Here is a 5,050-nt window from a genome sequence, read left to right as displayed (position 1 = left end):
CTGCCATTAGAGTCTGGCGGTAGACCCGGAGTCTCTCCTTACCTTCAGCCGAGTTGTAGTCCCAGGTAGGGAGGGATAAGGGGAAGGCAGCGTTTATGAGATCTGGGTTTTGAGTCGGCTGTCTGTCCTCTCCCAGGACAGACTTCCGAGCTTCCACCTGTATTCGTTCTCTCTGTTCGGTGGTGAAGAGAACCTGCCAAGAGCTGCTGACAGTCATCCCAAGTAGGCTGGTGGGTAAAGAGAACAGTATCTAAAAGCCCAATTAAATCTTTTGGGTTATCGGAGAACTTTGCATTTTGAGTTCTCCAATTATATAAATCACTGGTGGAGAATGGCCAATATAACACTGGTTGTTCTCCAGACTCGTCGGGAGGCCCCATGGCGTGGAGGGGAAGGGTGGTGGAGTCCGCTAGCCCCATATTTGAGGGTGGGGCCGCCCGGTGGGTCCGTCCACGTGTCCCTGCTGCTGGCCCACGCACAGGAATTCCTTCATCAGGGAGGGGTGATGCCCTTCCTGCAGCCCCTGGTGCTTCCAATGGAGGGGCGGAAGGGGGAGGGGGAGCCTGGTAGGGCTGCGGATGAATCAGGTCTTCCGGAGAGGAATCCTGCAAGACCGGATAAAGGGGCGTTTTGGCCTTTGTGTTCAGTCTCCTTCTCAGCTTTCCGCAGGGCTAGAACCTTGGTAGGTCCTGCTTTGGGGGGTAAGAATGGTTTTAGCCAAGAAGGGGGGTTTTCGATCATGTCCTGCCAGACCAGGATGTAGGGCACCTGGTCAGGGTGGCCGTCCGGTTTGTCCTTGAAGATTACGGCCTTGACCTGCAAAATAATAGGTAGGTGGAAAGTTCCTTCTCAGGGCCATCCCACGTCAAAGGTTGGCCATTCTGACATGCAGTAAGTCTGAAATTTCCCTTTTCTTATGTCTGTGCTCAAATTATGAGCCCTTTCCTTAACGTCCAAGAAGTGGGAGAGCATAAGAGACAGGGGGCTGGTTTGGGTCTGCCCCATTTCAATCCACACCAAGACACAAAGAGTTATGACGATTAACAAGGACACAATAACACAGACAAACGTTCCAGCGCGGCCACGGAAACAAAACAGAAAGTAAAACGAAGGGCTGGCTGTCCGTAATGGCAGCCGGCCCCCTTCACAGATGAGGACTTCATCCTCCTGGCGGGGGCAAGGGACATCTCCCAAGACCTCCGGTCGACGGCTCGCCAGCACGTCCGCTTAAGCCAATGCCAACCCAAAGACAGTTTAGAATTCCTACAGGTAGAGATACAGTATAGAGCTCTCAGAAAATATGTGCGCAAAAGGTATAAGCTGAGTGCACTCACCAGATGTGGGACCCTCCGGGTGGGGTCCTGGGGGTCTCTCGAATCCCGGGACGAGCCCCCAAATGTAATGCCCCCAATTTCAAATCCGAGAGACCACCAAGGAGCCGATACCGATGCAAACGCACGAGGGTTTATTTGCAAGCTCGAGCTTGGGCCCAAGTATACCCGACACAGAGGAGCAGGGACTTGGACCCCTCGGTTAAAAGGCGTAGCAGTTTTTTAGGGGCCAGTGGCCAATGAGATTGTAACACACACAGTTGCATAGTCTTGTCAGTCCACATGCAGGTGGCCAATTGAATTACAATTTACCCTATAGTAACTGTTTGAACTAGCCTATCATTCTGGTTAGAATTGGCGCGCAAGTTTGGTGGGCAAAAGGCGGAGTTTACATTCTTTGGCGGTTAGGGGTTCTGCATTCCTATATGAGCCAGTTTCCAGTAAGGGTGTGCTCAGCGGCTTGACTAGGGTGGGGGAGTGTCTTAAGCAATAAGTAGGTCATGTGGGGGTTACACATGACATGGTGGGTGTAGCACAAAATGGAGTTAGTCTTGCCTGCTTGTCCAGGGGTAGGGGATTTTTGTTAAATTCCTTGGGTCCCACATTCCCCCCTTTTCCAGAGGATACTATGCAGGACCCAATCATGGGTTCTGGATTTCTGTCGAGTCAGTGGTTGGTATTGTTGCCTGAGTACCATGAGTTGAACTGTGTTGACTAGGTCCCTGACAAAAGCCACTAGTCTATTAATGAGGCAGGGCCCAAAGGTCAGAAGGAGGAGAAGGATGATCAGGGGACCGGCTAGGGAGGACAATAAGGTAGTCAGCCAGGGAGAATGATTGAACCATGATTCAAACCATCCCTGTTGCTGCTCTCGCTCTCGTTTTCGCTTGGCTAATCCTTCCCTTACCTTAGCCATTGATTCTCGTACTATCTCTGAGTGGTCAGTGTAGAAAAAGCACTCTTCGTTCAGGGCAGCACAGACTCCTCCTTGTTGTAGAAAAACTAGGTCTAATCCCCTCCTATTTTGGAGCACCAGTTCAGACAAAGACATTAGGGATTCTTGGAGGTGGGAAATGGAGGTTTCTATGCGTTCTAGGTCTATATCAATGGCAGCTCTAAGGCTACTGTAGTGGGAGGCCTGGGTGGCTAGTGAGGCAATACCCGTCCCTGCGCCAGCCAATCCAATTCCCAGTAGGGAGGTGATGGTGATAGCGGAGATGGGCTCCCTTTTATTTCGCCCGTGGGTATCTGCGCCCTTCCACTGAAGTACCTGCTCATCTGAATGGTGGATGATTCTAGGGAGTAGCTGAGCCAGCACACAGAAGCCCCCAGTTCTGTTTATAACCTGACCATGAGCACAGGGAGTTAAACCCTCAGAACAAGCCCACCAACTGTCTTGGGGCGGTAGATAATACCCTGTATTATTTGTAGACTGTGTAATGTTGCACAGAGCCTGGTGGTGGTGTGGAGTGCCTATACAGAGTCCCTGGCCGAACACGGACTGCAAGGTGAGGCCTTTACTACCAGGCTTTGGGTTCCACCTGCAAGCATTAGGGTCCGTGGTTGTGTTATATTGACCCATTATTGCGATACCCTCATAGAAGGGGGGGCGGACGTCATAGCACAGCCAGCAGGATCGGGTAAGATTGGGATTAGTTGCGTTGAGGAATTTGTAAGCCTTGGACATCAGGGCCCAAAGAGGGTGCTGAGAAGGGTCGAGGGGGAGGAGAGGGGAGAGGAGAGTCGGGACTGGGGTGCCACCACCAGAGGTGTTGTGGGCAAGATTCAGAGGGTGTGCTGCAGGTGTTGCCTGAGGTTGAGGAGGTAGTAGCACAGTGTTGGGACCTATCCTAAGGGTTTCCCTTGACCTTTCGGTTTCTCTAGTTGTCTGATCATGAATAGGACTCCGTTATCATACCCGCTTTGGTGAAGCCGGAGTCCCCACAGAAGTCCTACCCCCCAATTTGTTTCTTGTTTCCCAGTCTCCGTGAAGGAAATGGTGACTGGATTACAGTAAGGGCGTTCCGAGCATGAGGGGTGCGTAGTATTCAGTTGCATTTTTATGAGGCTGGATGGGTTTTGTGACAGCCAATTGCATGTCCCAGTTTGTTCGCAACCCCATGTTTTGCAGAAGTAGTCTGTCCAGCCACCGCATTTGGAGGCCTTATTATGGTCAGACTGAGAGGGGGCCGGACACACATAAAAACAGGTATCTTGGAGGGCCATCTTGGCCCTCTCGGTGCCACATCCTGGTATTCCTATTCTGCCTTGGTGCCAGGGGTCCTGACTGAATAGTTCACACAAGTCAATAGTCAGATTAGGCCACCAGGTCCCTCTAGGGTGTAGCTCGGACAGCTGGGTTACTACCTGATTAGAGCTTGGGGTGATGATTTGCCAGGTTAGATTAAGTGGTTTGGGGTTGGGTTTAGCCGCGAGGGGATACAGCGCAAGTAATATTAGCGGGGTAAGTGGGAGCGACGCAGCCTTAGCTTTAAGGGATTGTCCTTGTCGGGCTGACTCTTCCATTCTGGAACAAAGTCCTTGAGGACAGCGTGTGGATCAGCTGGCCGGACGTGGGTGTAGTGGACCCAGGGAGTTATTCCGTTGACCTTGAGAGTGGTGGGCGTGGTCAGGATCACAATATAGGGTCTTTTCCAGCAAGGTTGGAGCGTCTGCTGTTGGTGCCTCCGCACGTACACCCAATCGCCTGGTCAATTCTGATGGGGGTCAGGAGGCGGCCCGGTCTCGTAGAGGGCCCTCAGCTTAGGCCACACCCGCTCATGGGCTCTTTGTAACATTTGGAGGGAGAAAAGAAATTGTTGGTCATTGAACTCAGCAAGCACTTCGGGTTTCAAGGCAGGAATGATAGGTGGAGGTATACCAAACATGATTTCGTAGGGAGTCAGTTCCATCTTATATGGTGAGTTTCTCACCCTATATAGGGCAAAGGGGAGGAGAGTGACCCAGTCCCCGCCAGTCTCCAAGGCTAATTTAGTTAAGGTCTCTTTTAATGTCCTATTCATCCTCTCTACCTGACCTGAGCTCTGGGGTCTGTGAGCACAATGTAATTTCCAATCTGCCCCCAGTATTTGTGCTACTCCCTGTGTTACCTTAGGAATGAACCCCGGTCCACTGTCAGATCCGATCCTGGCAGGAAATCCATACCTTGGCAGAATGTCCTCCAGCAGCTTTTTGATCACGGTTTGCACTGTTTTGTGCTTGGTGGGGAATGCCTCTGTCCACCCTGAAAAGGTATCTACGAAAACTAGCAAGTACTTGTACCCATACTTTCCAGGCCTTACCTCAGTGAAATCTACTTCCCAGTATGTTCCTCGGCAGTCTCCCCTGAGTTGGGTTCTGGGGTTAGACCCATGGGTGGTGGCGTTGGTTAGCTGGCATGCATGACAGCTTGCCACAATCTGCTTGATCTTTGCTCAAGAGTCTTTAATAATGATCTTAGCATGTCGTATGAGGTCTTCCATCTTTCTTGTTCCCGTAGGAGTACTCCGATGCATTTTGTTTTTTTTGTTTTGTTTTTTTTTTAATTTTTTTTTTCAACGTTTATTTATTTTTCGGACAGAGAGAGACAGAGCATGAACGGGTGAGGGGCAGAGAGAGAGGGAGACACAGAATCGGAAACAGGCTCCAGGCTCTGAGCCGTCAGCCCAGAGCCTGACGCGGGGCTTGAACTCATGGACCGCGAGATCGTGACCTGGCTG

The 5,050-nt window shown here is 51.3% G+C and overlaps 1 long non-coding RNA gene across 1 annotated transcript; it reads right to left on the bottom strand.

Moving 5' to 3' along the window:
* Positions 1-3,771: 3,771 nt before the first annotated feature.
* Positions 3,772-4,844, bottom strand: LOC121026376 (uncharacterized). Its single transcript, XR_005788343.1, has 2 exons — positions 4,442-4,844; positions 3,772-4,118 (listed from the first exon to the last, which is right to left on the bottom strand). It is a non-coding gene; the product is annotated as an uncharacterized LOC121026376 (long non-coding RNA).
* Between the last annotated feature and the right edge of the window lie 206 nt (positions 4,845-5,050).

Source organism: Herpailurus yagouaroundi, unplaced genomic scaffold, assembly GCF_014898765.1.
Source record: "Herpailurus yagouaroundi ecotype Mexico unplaced genomic scaffold, PumYag 89621, whole genome shotgun sequence".
NCBI classification, from domain to species: domain Eukaryota; kingdom Metazoa; phylum Chordata; class Mammalia; order Carnivora; family Felidae; genus Herpailurus; species Herpailurus yagouaroundi.
Note: the sequence above shows the minus strand (reverse complement) of the source record. Positions and strands in the feature narration are given on the sequence as shown.